Source organism: Pogona vitticeps, chromosome 2, assembly GCF_051106095.1.
Source record: "Pogona vitticeps strain Pit_001003342236 chromosome 2, PviZW2.1, whole genome shotgun sequence".
Taxonomy (NCBI): domain Eukaryota; kingdom Metazoa; phylum Chordata; class Lepidosauria; order Squamata; family Agamidae; genus Pogona; species Pogona vitticeps.
This window is the reverse complement of record NC_135784.1, coordinates 34,164,081-34,179,040: the sequence shown is the minus strand read 5'-3', so window position 1 is coordinate 34,179,040 and position 14,960 is coordinate 34,164,081. Positions and strand designations below refer to the sequence as shown.

Sequence of the window (14,960 nt, the reverse complement as noted above, 5' to 3'; positions counted from 1 at the left end):
AGCAGCGATTTTTTTCAGAACGAATTAACATCGCTAAGCGAGGCACCACTGTATTCAGCTCTATGGATCTGCTTTATGGCATCTCTGCAGGATAATAAATTAAAAGATTCCTTGTATTTATAGGTCACCCTCATCACTGAACCTATTGCAGCTATCCTTGATTTCCAAATACAAATCCATTGCAAATGGCTGTTTACTTCTACCAGGATCCCACCTGTAAAATAGGAATAATACTTTGGCTGATAGAACTGCTCCAAGAGAACTGAGGACACAGAGCAGAAATATCAGCCCCAAATTTTGCACTTTATTTTGTGGGCTGTGAACACTGTGGAACCTGTGCCAGTCACATTTCTACAGTAAGCTATAAACGCAGACCAGGTTTGCCCATTCTAATGAGGAGAAGTGAAAGCCAAGAGAAGGGAGAACATTTATGTACTACTGCTTAGGCAGGTGAGAAAGAGTTCCATTTTCCTAACAGCTACGTGCTACAAAGCCTACAAAAGGAAGAAGGGTGTGTCTGGTTGTTCAGGCAGTGGAGATGAAAGAAAACAAAGCTGCATTAACCATGCTGGCTGAGTGTAGATGATGAAAAATTTAGTCCTCCACATTTGGAGAGCATCTGGCCTGGAAAGTCTGGGAAGATGCAGGATCTAACTAAGCCTAGGAAAATGCAGAGCTTAGGAAAAGTTAGGTTTTTGGACAATTACAGGCCATGCTGGCTGAGGAATTTTTAAACACAAAACAACCTTATCCAAGCTCTGAAAAAGGATGATGATGATGATGATGATGATGATGATGATGATGATGATGATGATGATGATGATGATGATGATGATGATGATAATAATAATAATAATAATAATAATAATAATAATAATAATAATAATAATCTATCAAGTAAATTCTAACTTATGGTGACCCTTTTCAGGGTTTCCTAGAGTACTCAGATGTAGTTTCCCATCCCCTTAGTTTGGGGATATCTTGGGACTCTGTAGCTTGCCCAAGGTCACATAGGCTGGCTGTACTTACAAGAGGCGCAATGGGAAACTGAATACCTAATCCCTGGCTCTAGAGCGGGATATCTAAACCACTGAGTTATCCAACCAAGGGGAATGGAAGGAGAAAGAAAGGGAAAGGCTCCTACCAAAGTAGTGTGGAAGAAGGAGATTTAAAAAAAAAAATAGACAAAGGAAACAGGAAGAAAATAGAGAGTGCTGAAAGTTTTGAATGTGCCACTTTCTCTCCAAAAATTCCAAACCTTCCCAGGCTGCTCTGACTAAAATACTACTTCCCAGTTCCTCCCTTTCCCTCTCAACCCTAATCTTACCTCACCATCTGTTGTCCTTCCTGCTGTCCTTCATCAAGAGTTTCAACATACGGAATCTAATTTGGTTTTTCACAGAATCTCAAGGTTTAGTGTGCAGGAGCCCGGTGCAAAGCTGCAGCTCTAGAAGTCAGACACAGAACTGAGGAAACATTTGCCCCTGGAAGCACATGCTCAGCACACATCAGCTGCAGAAATGAACCTCAACGTGTACATCTTTTCACATAAATACTATTTCTCTTCATGCATTCTTGATTTGAGCCTCTTAACGGGAACCACTGCTCATTTATTGAGAATAACTTCTTACCGTTTTTTTGTCTTCTTTATTCTTTTTATTTTTTTTTGTTTTTGCTGATCTAACAGGAGATCCTACCTTCTTGCCTGTCCCTGCCAGACTTCACTCCACTCCTGCTATAAGGTTTGCACTGAGAACAACAGCATCAAGGGACACACAGAAAATGATATGTTGATGCCCCAGCTAAACCCCCTTGTTATGCTTATCTTAGCAGTAGAAAGCTCCTATCGAACAGATTCTTCCCATGGATTGTTAGGGAGTTCATCCTTTTCTTGGCTGCTGGTGATAGTACATACCATTCTAGAGACACTCCCAAGACATCCTAGCCAGCTTTTAAGATTTCAGTGCCAATGGTAATAATGTACTACTTGTCTTCTAATGCTAGCTCTCACCCCCCCACCCCCACCCCTCTACTCAGGGCATGACGTCCCAAAATGGACTGTCTGGGGGAAGGTGCAGCTTGGTTCACCTTTCCTATAGTAAAAATTGTATACATTGCAATCGGTTGGAAAAAAAAACACACTATTAGGACATCTGAGTCTTGGTTTTAGGGGTACAGTATACCAATAATCAGGTGGTATTAAAGGGTGCCAAAGTTAAACCTCAAACAAGAGGGAAAAGAGGAAACACAAATCTGAACATCTCTGTTTTAAGTCTAGCCACTCTAAATAGAAGCAGCTGAGCTTCAGGTTTGTGCAATCTACTTTTGTATTTTTTTATTACTGGACCCTTTAGGTCCAAATATAGTCAGGCACAAGAAACACATTTTTTTTCTTTAAACAAATTTTAAGTTCATAAATCAAATCAAAAAAGCTGAATAAATTGCCACCGCCACCACTTTTTTTTTAACAAACCAACAGTGGCCAAAAGTAAACAAAAATGAGTGATTCTGCTCCTGTTAAATAAAGGGACTCAGATATCTTAGTAATACTATCCAACAAACACCAACAGAGCATGGACAGAGTTCCTACTCCAGTCCTCTGAAGATGCCCATGGCCGCAGAGACTGGCGAAATGTCAGGAAGAACAACTTTCAGAACACGGCCAAAGAGCCCGAAAAACCCACAACTATTAGATCCCGGCCGTGAAACCCTTCACGAATATATTGGACTCAGAAATCCTTGAAGAGCTACTGCAGAAGACTCAGAGATCCAGCAAGAAGGTCCTGATTTATTAATGTGTGCTCTGTCTAGTATTTGCGATATTTTTCCAGCTAAGTTTAAACTTACCTACACCTTCTGGTTCCCAGGCACATTGAATTCCCCTGCCTCATTCATGTCTCCTCCAGACAGCGTCTGACCGTGTTTCTCCCCCCACACACACACACACATACGCACACCTTCTCCACCAACGAAAAAGTCTTGCTATAAAACTCAAGTGGAGAAGAAACTGGGACATGCTCTGGGTGACCTGGTTTAGCTGAGGTTTCCTGTAAGGCTGACTCGACAGGTAATAAGAACGTTTCACACGCCAGCTTGAAAGCCAGTGTGGTAAAAGAAGCACGTGCAAAGGAGGAGGAGGAGGAAGAGGAGGAAGGAGGAGGAGGAGGAGGAGACGGAAGAAAGCACTAGTCTCATCCCTCTCAGGAGCCAGCCAGCCAGGCCCGCCTTGGCCACACCTGTGCTTGGGCTTCTTTGCTCTCTCAGCGTAGCATCACGTGGAAGCAACAGTTGTTTCTTAAGGGCAGAAATACTCCCAGCAAAGCGTAGGAGTCCACAGGCTTCGGGAACCAGACAGCCTCGCTGTGGTGAGCAAGCCCTGTGTAAATATTGTTCAGTCCAAAAACAGTCTCGATTCTCAGAGTTTAATTTCTCAAAGTAGAGAATCCATACCCTAAAAGTCTCACTGGCCAGTATCCTGGTGCTCCTCTTAGTTACAGAGTAGATCCACTGAATAATCTGCTAATACCATTGAAGGTATGATCCCATGGGCATATGACTCACATTTTGGACGGCTTATGAGCCCTTGCCCAGTGATAACATGATGTCTGGGCAATAGCGCTTCAGTCCAATTCCACTCCATGTCCAAAATGGATCTTTTTGGTCCAGCAGTAGGAAGACTACTTCTGGAGACCGGGCTGGAGCAATTCCCCAACAGACAGAAAGGGTCACTTCAATGAAGATTGCTCCTGGCAGCAATCCCCCTTAAAGCCACCTTTTTCTGCTGTGAACAGACATGCACCTTTCTTGCTGTCTAATCACATCCTCAGTCAGTGAGTCTGACTCTAACTGGGACTAAAAGGAAGACACTGGTCATCATCTCTTACCATAGTACAGTGTCCCAGTACACCTGTGAATTCTCAGGTCTAAAGGTGACTTTCCCATTAAGATCCATGATAACGCCATCTGCTCCACAGGTGGATTATAAACACAGCAGCTGATGTGCAAATGTTTTTTCTTCTAGTAATAATATACTGTTGTGATGGTTATGGTGCAGAATATTTTCAGAGACCTTGAACCTGATATAGCAATTGAGAACCATCAAGCTTTAAAAAGACCCACACTGGGTGAAGAGGGATGAAAAAAACCCTGCTAGAACAAGTCTGTTGATATGGATGATTAAAGCTGCCTGCATTGGGGGGGGGGCATTCAGTGGAGGTTGGATGTAAGATTTCTTTATTAGAACCCTCACTTAAATATGTATCCCACTACTACTGTTTAGAATGCTTATACAAAGGTAATGTTAGTGGTCCTTGACAACAAACCTGTAGTCATATTATTTATTTACTGTATTACTACCTCACCACTTGCCACCCATACAATTTCAATAATGAAGTTCTGGATAGTATAGATGAATTTGACCCAACTCCAGGAAGCAGTGGAAGACAGGAGAGCCTGGCGTGCTCTGGTCCATGGGGTCACGAAGAGTTGGACATGACTTAATCACTAAACAACAACAACATGCCTATCCAGTGAGTTGAATGGGGTGGGTGAGCCTCAGTGGGGAAAAAAAACAGATACGATATGATCATTAGAGCATGTTAGGTGCCAGTCACAACGAATGCTTGTACTGGGTCTTTGATTTAACATTTCATCCATAGCCATTTATCATTCATTAGAGTAGGGCAGTGATAGGGAATGTGTAGTCCACCAGACGTTCTTCAACTCTCATCAGATCTAGACAGCATAGCCAACTGTGAGAGATGATGGCAAGTATACTTTGAACTCCAGAGCCAGAAGGGTATGATGAGAGTGGAATATGGATCATTGAGCCCAGCCTCTGTCAAGGAGTCACAACAGAGAATGGAACTCCCACCCTCTGCTTCACAACCAGATACTTAAACCAATGACCTATCCAGCAATTCACTGGGCTATCCTGCAGTTCAGCCATATCTGGAGGGCCACACATTCCCCATCCCTGGATAGAGTTTCAGAAGACTTTAAAGTTCCTAGCATCCTACAGACAGCATGGCCAGTGCCCATACTGTTTGGGGGCCTCTCGCAGTTGTACTCCAAAGCTTTGACCCTAGGGTAAAATCACAGAATTATAGTTGGAGGGAATCCTGAGAGTCATCTGGTCTAACCCCACGGACTAGTTTTCCATTGGGTAGTTTTCCAAGCCCTGGAGCAAGGGGCCATTCTCAAATTAAGAACTAAAATTGAATCTGGCAAATCCTTCATGTTGTGGAAACATTTGTCCATCTGTGGGGTTCAATGTACTCTTGAAAGGTTAAAATTAGATGCAGGGTGATGAGAATATCCAAAAACCAATATTTTTTTCATTTAAACCATTCAAATAATAAACCACAGCTCAGTTGATACATGATTCCAAAGCTGAATCAATTAAAATTTAGATTGATAGCACCTGGCGGTTGAATTAAAACTGTTTTCAAACATTGTACTTCCTACAGAAAGGATGCCATGTAGTGATACCACACATATTTTACATGGAGAAGGCTTACTGAAAAGGAACAGGTAGCAGCTGTTTGCCTAAATAATCTTCTGCCAGCTGAAGTAGACAATGGTTTGAGATATGTCCATATCACCTAGTCCTCTATGTTAGTCAACATTACATTACATAATGCTTGGCAGGGCTCAGAATGCTTCACATATATTATCTTGCTGCTAATTCTTACAAAAACCCAGTAGCTTTAAGTAGGTCAATGTCATTATCCCCATGTTGCAACTAGGGGAACTGAGTGTGAGGTAGCAGCTTGCCTAAGGCACCTAGTGAGTTCACAGCCAACACAAAATTCAAAGCAGGGATTTCAGTATTTGTGGCTCTGTCACATGTTCTGTATGCTATTCTCCAAAATTACCTAAACCTACATCACTCCTAACTAAGGACACATCTATACTAGCTGTCTTAGAGTGGGCTGATGTGAGCTAACAGAGTTGCTTGGGGTTGGGTGGAGGTGTGATATGTCATTTAGTGTGATCCTGACATCCAGATCAGAGTTCAAGATACCCTATTTGGACTGGCTCCTTCCAATGTTGTGAAGTGGCAAATAAGTGAAGTACTTTGGGATATCAGCAAATTGAACACCTCCTCTCCTTTAAAAATGTAAGCTGCCTTGGGGCCCTTCTTAAGGAGAAAGGCAAGGTAAAAATATTTTCATAAAATTATTGAATAACTGAGTTGGAATGGGGCCTCTAAGGCCATCGAATCCAACACTCTGCTCAAAGCAGGAATCCAAATCAAAGCAGATCTTACAGATGGTTATCCAATTTTATCTTGAATGCCTTGAAGTGCTCATCACCTCCCGAGGTAGTTGATTCCACTGTCATACTACCTTTTCCCTTTTTTAATTTTTTTTTTTATTTTTAACAAAGGGTAACAGGAAGGAAAAAGGGATTGAGGTTAAAAGGAAGAGGAGGAACAATTACATACTAATATCAATTCTATACATATTGCCATATCAACATTCCAAATTGCTCTTTTTGCTATTTTCTGCCTTCCAGATTTAAGTTCTCATTCTAATGCATGTTCTTCAAGCGATGTCTAATGACTCAAACCATTTGTAGAATAAGTCCCATCTTTCAGTTGCCTTTTGTAGAGGACAGTCCTTCATCACTCCTGATAAAATGTCCATTTCTGCTGTTTCCCGGATCTTCTCTATAAGATCTTGTTTCGGTACCATCGGACTTTTCCATTTTTTGGCATAAAGAATTCTAGCTGCAGTGACTATGTATATAACTATATACAGTACTTCTTTGCCTTATCTATGTTATCAAGTGTCATACTCAATAAAAACAGTTCTGGGGTTAGTGGAACCTTACAAAACAATATTTGTTGCAGCACAGCATGTACTCTTTTCCAATACTGTTTCGCTACTCTACATGACCACCACATATGATAATAAGTCGTACTACTTTTTCCTGAAATTCAACCAAAATCTGGCTTCCTGTAGCTTGAGTCTATTATATGTCTTGCACTCTGGGATGATCGAGAACAGCTCCTGCCCCTCCTCTGTAGAATGACATTTCAAGTATTTGAAAAGTGTTATTGTATCTTCCCAGTCTTCTTTTCTCAAGGCTAAACATGTCCATTTCCTTCAGTCCTTCCTCATTGGACTTGGTTTCCAGTTCCCTGATCATCCTTGTTGCCCTCCTCTGAACATGCTCCGGTTTGCTGCCATTCTTCTTAAAGAGTGGTGTCCAGAACTGGACACAGTACTCTAGATGAACAGAGGACTGAAAGGAGGGGGACTAGTACCTCACAGGATTTGGAGACTATACTTTTGTTGATGCATCCTAAAATCGCATTTGCCTTTTCTCTAGGATTAATGTAAGGCTGATCAGTCTGTAGTTCCCTGGTTCCCTCTTTTTTGTCCAACACTGCAGCTGTTTTGTGTATCTCGTTTTGTGGTGCCAATACAATTTATATTTACTATACAGTATAAAGTCAGGACCTTCAATACGATACACCCATACAATGAAGCGACGTCGTAGAGCATTGTCTTATGTATTGGTTAGGCAGCGGAATCCTGCCTGGTGTGAACCTCCTTGGATCCATTTCTAGAAAACCTTTCAGCAGGATGTTTTGCTGCCATAGATAGATAGATAGATAGATAGATAGATAGATAGATAGATAGATAGATAGATAGATAGATAGATAGATAGATAGATAGATAGATAGATAGATAGATAGATAGATAGATAGATAGATAGATAGATAGATAGATAGATAGATAGATAGATAGATAGATAGATAGATAGATAGATAGATAGATAGATAGATAGATAGATAGATAGATAGATAGATAGATAGATAGATAGATAGATAGATAGATAGATAGATAGATAGATAGATAGATAGATAGATAGATAGATAGATAGATAGATAGATAGATAGATAGATAGATAGATAGATAGATAGATAGATAGATAGATAGATAGATAGATAGATAGATAGATAGATAGATAGATAGATAGATAGATAGATAGATAGATAGATAGATAGATAGATAGATAGATAGATAGATAGATAGATAGATAGATAGATAGATAGATAGATAGATAGATAGATAGATAGATAGATAGATAGATAGATAGATAGATAGATAGATAGATAGATAGATAGATAGATAGATAGATAGATAGATAGATAGATAGATAGATAGATAGATAGATAGATAGATAGATAGATAGATAGATAGATAGATAGATAGATAGATAGATAGATAGATAGATAGATAGATAGATAGATAGATAGATAGATAGATAGATAGATAGATAGATAGATAGATAGATAGATAGATAGATAGATAGATAGATAGATAGATAGATAGATAGATAGATAGATAGATAGATAGATAGATAGATAGATAGATAGATAGATAGATAGATAGATAGATAGATAGATAGATAGATAGATAGATAGATAGATAGATAGATAGATAGATAGATAGATAGATAGATAGATAGATAGATAGATAGATAGATAGATAGATAGATAGATAGATAGATAGATAGATAGATAGATAGATAGATAGATAGATAGATAGATAGATAGATAGATAGATAGATAGATAGATAGATAGATAGATAGATAGATAGATAGATAGATAGATAGATAGATAGATAGATAGATAGATAGATAGATAGATAGATAGATAGATAGATAGATAGATAGATAGATAGATAGATAGATAGATAGATAGATAGATAGATAGATAGATAGATAGATAGATAGATAGATAGATAGATAGATAGATAGATAGATAGATAGATAGATAGATAGATAGATAGATAGATAGATAGATAGATAGATAGATAGATAGATAGATAGATAGATAGATAGATAGATAGATTAGATAAAGAGCAAAGGGCACCTTCATCCCCTCACATCAAGCTGCAGCATAACCAACGCCAGTGAAGTCATTTTGGTACATGAAGCAGGAGATCCTGGTGGCCCACCTTTTCAAGTATTTTAAGAAGAATAACCAATAACCCGGTTTCCTCCTTTCCAGCTGTAGGGCTGATCTGTGCATATAACCCATCCCTGTAGTTCTGGTAAAAATGGAAAGACTGGTGGTTCTCAGTGAAGAGCCCAAAGGAAAGAGGTTAAAATGCAAATAAAAACCGCTATGGATTAGCACCCGGAGCAGCCCGTTTGTAAATGAGAAAATACTTACCCAGCGGTTCTTTCTCCTTTTACTCTTCCTCCTCTCCCCGTCCTGTTTCTTTCTCAGTGCTCTGATTTTCCTCTCTTTTTTTCCCTTTCAGAAAAGGAAGACTGCAGGACATTCTCTCTTTCTCTTCATTCCTCGGGAAGCGCTCAAAACGTTCAGGAGGGCAACAACCGGGCGGGGGGGGCGGGGGAGCCTTCGGAAACCATGGATGCCCTAATCCTGTTGGCGCCTTCTCGGCTGATTAGGAAAGGTTCCAGACATCAGCAGCGAGGGAACAAAGATAGGACCGTCGATGAGAATATCTAGAAACTGAATTTTAAAAATGCAAAGTTGGGCTGCTTATATAGCATCCCGTCGCACCTTAAAGCAGGCGCTGGGAAGTTTGCAGATTCACCCTGCAGGCTCCGCGTTGCCCCGCCCCTTTCCGCGTGAGGTGGTTGTGAGAGTGAGGAGCGGGAAGAGTGAGCCGAGGGCCGCGTGCCGTTCTCTGCCGCCCCCTCGATGTGGGGCTCAGAGACCTGGCCCCGGAGGGCCCTCTCAGACCAGGCAGCCCAGAAGCCCTGCAGAACCAAGTGGTGGTGGTGGTACTAGGAACCCTACGAGCGGGAAAGCCTGGGAGGACTTTTATTTATTTATTTATTTATTTATTTATTTAGTTAGTTAGTTAGTTAGTTAGTTAGTTAGTTAGTTAGTTAGTTAGTTATATCCCCTATCTGGTCAATTACGACCACTCTAGGCGGCTTACAACATAAAATACACAGATAAATATAAATATAAAAAGGATTATTGCATAATAAACAAGAAAGAGAGAGAGAGAGAAAGAGAAAGAAAGAAAAAAAGAAAGAAAAAGAAAAGGGTTATAAGGATCGAAAGAGGAGGAGAGACGAGGGAAAAAGGAAAAGCTGGCGACAAGGGAATTAAATAGTTTTTTAAATGGACTGTTGTGCTCTGCTTTTAAATGTGTTTTTAGTCTTTATTTTATTGGCCGTTTTTAATATAATGCTTGTTTTAATGCTTCTGTTCACATTTGTATACTCCCTGTGTTTAGCGTTTAAATATCGCCTTTTAATTGTTGTAAGCTGCCTTGGGTCCTTTTGAGGAGAAAGGTGGGGTAAAAAAAATAGGATGGTTGGGAATGGAGAAATGAAGACAACCTCTGGACCGGGAAAGGCTTTTGGGAGCCATCTGAAGAAACAGAAAGATTCAGAAATTACTAACCTCCTCCCAAAACATTTTATTGGGGAGGGAAGAAAGAGCAAGGAAGGGACGAGAAAGAGAGGGGGAGAAGCAGCAAAACAGGGGAGAAAGAGAGGAGAATTGGGAAGCCCCTACCTACAAGGAAAGACAGAGGGAAGAAGGAAAGAGAAGGCTTGAAGCAGTGGATTCAGAACTGGGGATTCTGCCCATGTTGTTGTCATCATTAATGTTCGGGTCTCCAGCCATCCCGACATACTCGCCCCATCTTGGACCCCCATGGCAGCAGCCATCATCATGAAACACAACTTGGGCTTCGAAGCCAGTTGATATTATGAGCAAAGAGGTGCCCAAGGACTTTGAACCCTCTGAAGTCGTTAGTGATATACCTAAAGTTATATTGAATATATTGTTGTTAGTGTTACACCCAAAGTTATATTGAATGTTGATATAAAAACAACTGCCTCTGCCTGTCACCTTGGAACTTGAGACCGCTTCAGAAAAATTTATGGAATCCAGTTACAGAGGTGAATACTTAATTTACCGACCTTGGAAGAGCAGAAGGCTGAGTCAGCCTTGCGTAAGATACAGTACCAGAATCCACTGGGATTGAACACAAGTCGTGAGCAGAGTTTTGACTATAGTACTGCACTTTCACAACTGTGCCATGAGGCTTCTTTACGTAATGTTAATTAACTAAAATGTATTAACCTGATTTAAAAACAAAGCCCTGGGGCTCCCCTTAGTATTAATATCAAGTAATACATAAATAAAATTAAAATATAAAAAGTAAAGTGAAGGGGTCCAGTTAATACAAATAGAATATATATGTATCGTAGCCTAACTGTAGCCATCTTGCTTTCTGTAACTGCTTTGCTGCATAAAGATTAAGTTTCTGTTTACTAGACAAGAACAGATAAAGGAGAGAGGACTCCTGCATTCCGTTGGTTGTAAGTAACTGGACTAATGAGGAGTTTGTCTTTGAACTGATAAGAGATTTGGGTGTCTAACAGGGAACCCAGGAAGGATGAATTATGGCCGGTTGCCTAGCTTTTTTCCCCTCCTTCTCCACACCCCTTTGTCTCCCTTTTTTCAGGTTAAACTTACAAAAATGTGTACTTTGTAATAAGGGGGCGCACGTCTCTGCATGTTTTCCGCATGTGAAGTTTGCACCTATTTGCTTGCTTTCAGCTGAATATAAACAAATGTCTATCGGATCTCTCTGTCTCTGTCTGATTGATTAATGTGTTAGAGACAGGCAAAAACCAGGAATTAGTTTGGGCACCCTTCAAAAGTAAAAAAAAGTAAAGAAATACTTCTATTCTTATTTGCCCTGAAACTCCTACCATGGACAATTTAACTGGATGGCCTCATATCTGAGATGTAGAGTGATGATTTTATAGATATATATTTCCTTGCAGATATGAGTGAAGGGGAACAAGACTTTTGTGGCAAAATAACTTTGTAACAATGGCATACTAGTGCAATTTCCAATGGACACTACCTTGATAACACAAAAAACTAATAGTGTCAATATTTTCGATTTAAAATTTAAAGAATTGTTTTTCATTTGCTCCAAGAATTCCACACTCTGTATCAAAAGTAGCAAACCTTTCTCAAACATCTTCCCCACCAAGCTTTCTTTTTTAGGTTAATATTAAGGCAGAGATGAACAAAGTGAGGCTTGTGAGCTGCACATAGTGCCCCCCAAAGCATCTCCAACGCTAGCTGAGAATACTATCATTTTTTAAAAAATGAATTTATTTTTAAATTCCTCCCTCAGCCTCTTTCTCCTCTTAGAAGCCTCTAGAATTGACTGGAGTGACTTGGAGTATCCCATAAGACATTCCCTCAAAAAAATATTTTTTTTTCAAAGCTTGTTGGCATTGTCCACATCTGTTTTGAGCACACAGAAAGAACTCGGTGTTACATAAGAAAGTTCTAGAGCTTGGCCACATGTTGTGATATTCCTGGTTTTGTGGTGGGGTTTAGCATGCTTGAAATGGCTTTAAAAATATCCAACGTACAGCTAAACACATTTTTGGGTCAGAAAGTAAGTTTTTAAAAACACCCACAAGAGGGGTTCTTTTAATTCAATCTATTAATGCTGTTTATTTGGAATAATTTTGGCATGTGTGAAGATCAGGAAAAAACCTCTTAACTGTTAAGGGCACTATGACAATGGAACTACTGTACCTCAAGAGGTGTTGGGCACTCCATTGTTGGAGGCATTCAACATAAAAATGGACAACCGTCTGTCAGATCTGCTTTGATTTGGATTCCTGCGTTGAGCAGAGGGTTGGACTCAGTGGCCTTATCAGTCCCTTCCAACTCAATTATTCTATGTTATAAATCTATGTTAATCTTAAACACACTTACCCAGAGCTGGTAGGTTGCTGTCTTGCAGGATTAAATGGCAGGACAGTTTCCCATCTGCCTCCGAGAAAGAAAAATGGAACAAGTGGGAGGGCATGTATCTCTGACTTGTTTTGATTCCTCGTAAAGCCAGCCCTGAGTCAGGACATCACACACATTTAATCTCGACAAAGACATACAGAGACTTTGCCATTTAAACACCTTTCATAGCAACGTACAAAGGCTGGAAATGCTTCTCTTTTGGGGAGGGGGAGAGTTCTGTCAGTTGGGGGGTTTGGGATTTGTAGTCCAAACAGTAAGCTTTCCAAAATCTGGAATATTATTCTTTTCATTATTCCAGACATCTGGACAGCTGTTGGTGTTTTAGCCAGTGATAGGGTGGTAAATTTTGAAGTGTAGGATACATGCACCATCCACGCTGCAGTAGTTCTAAGGACAGTCCAAAACGGTGAGCACTGCAGATGTTTTATAATTTCTGTGTATCCCAAAGAACAGGCCATAAAAGGAGCTGTGCTGGGTCAAAGGAAAGGACTGAAATCTTATTGTTTATTGTAATGAGTCATACTAGAGGAGGTCCATTGAATCAGTGAGGACTTGGTGAACCAAGACTCCCATACGTTCAGTTGATTCAATGGGCCCATTCTCGTTGCATCATATTATGCTAAGGAACAGGATTTCAGCAGAGGCTCCTAGGAAGCCCACAATGTTGAGAATTTGTTAATGTATTCTCATTGGACATAAGCAGAGTTAGGAGACACCAGGTTGCAAAGACACTATAATACTGAGAGAGTAAAATTCAACTTAATTTACAAATACACAGAGAGCATAGACATTACTTTAGCAACATGACGTAACATGATACAATACACAGCACAGAAATAAGTGATCTGACTTAACAGCAGATAACAGGTCCCCTTTTTATACATTCTTGGGAGCAATCACAAAATACTGTACATTACTTCATTTTACACTTACATAAGGTTACATCATTTTCTCTAGCTGCACAACATCAAGTCTTCAACCTTGGTACACACACCTGAATAGACTTAGTACATGACTCAGGTAAAACCAGCCATTTTACTTTCTACTATACAACATTAATATTTAATACATATTCAGATCAAAATCTCAACACACAAGCAGGCCAACAACACTCTTCCGCTCATGTTCTCCGGCTATTGCTATTGATAAACAGACTGTCTATGATACTGGAGATAAATTAATATCCATCATGAGAGGTAGAACATTTAAAATAGCCTCATTCTTCATAAATTTGTTTGCTCATTCCATTTGGCCACACAGAGCTCCCATTCTTCTTTGAGGATGTATACTAAGGGATTGTGTTGAAGGTTTAATTTAAATAAATAGATAACTGGAGAAACAGGGTGACCGTAAGAAGAATCTGCTCGATCAGACCACAGGTCTATCTAATCAAATATTTGGTTCATATGGTGGCCACCAATTTGTTTATGAGAAACCAATAAGCAGGACAGAAGGGTGATAGCACCTTCCTTGTGTACCCCAGCATCTAGTACTGACAGGCATATGCTGTATGTATACCCACTAATACTGGACGCCATATATCTCCTTCATGACTATTGACCATTGATACTTTGCCCACTATTTGTGTAACCTGCTTGTCAGGCTGTGCCCACTGCTGACCACATCTTATAGCCAGCTGAGTCCACAAATTTAACTCTTCCCCACTAGTGTGTGCAAGATATGGATTTGTATATGCAGAACGTGAATGAAGAAAATATGGTTTTAAAGTAGTCAGGGACATTCAGGGGAGTAGTCAGCTCTGTTGCGGAGAGGTATACCGGGAATTTATTTTCTGTGTACTGTAACTTGCCTTCTGTTGATCCTCCAATTTCATGGGAAGCTCTAATTCACTCATGCTCTACTTCAGAAAGATTAAGAAGAGTAGGTTGAAAGGCAGATAGTATGGTTGGGAAGCAGCTTGTACTTCCAAGTACGTACTCCTCTTCCTATGATGAGCAAGTCTCTTAGCCCACATCTCTCCCTAAACAGGACTGCTGTTATAGTTTCCTAAAAGTTTTTTATATTGGTTGTTGTGGGTTTTTCGGGCTCTTTGGCCGTGTTCTGAAGGATGTTCTTCCTGACGTTTTGCCAGTCTCTGTGGCCGGCATCTTCAGAGGACTGGAGTAGACTCCTGCTCTAGTCCTCTGAAGATGCCCA

At 40.1% G+C, this 14,960-nt stretch overlaps 1 protein-coding gene across 5 annotated transcripts in view; it reads right to left on the bottom strand.

The window, feature by feature from the left end:
• Nucleotides 1–9,650, bottom strand: part of IL17RE (interleukin 17 receptor E) — a 51,801-nt gene extending 42,151 nt beyond the window's left edge. Inside the window, exon 1 of one of the 5 annotated variants that reach the window (XM_072989259.2) lies at nt 9,195–9,650. The gene's annotated coding sequence lies outside the window, so the exon portion shown is untranslated. The other 4 variants (XM_072989262.2, XM_078388781.1, XM_072989258.2 and 1 more) reach the window with 4 other exon arrangements.
• Between the last annotated feature and the right edge of the window lie 5,310 nt (nt 9,651–14,960).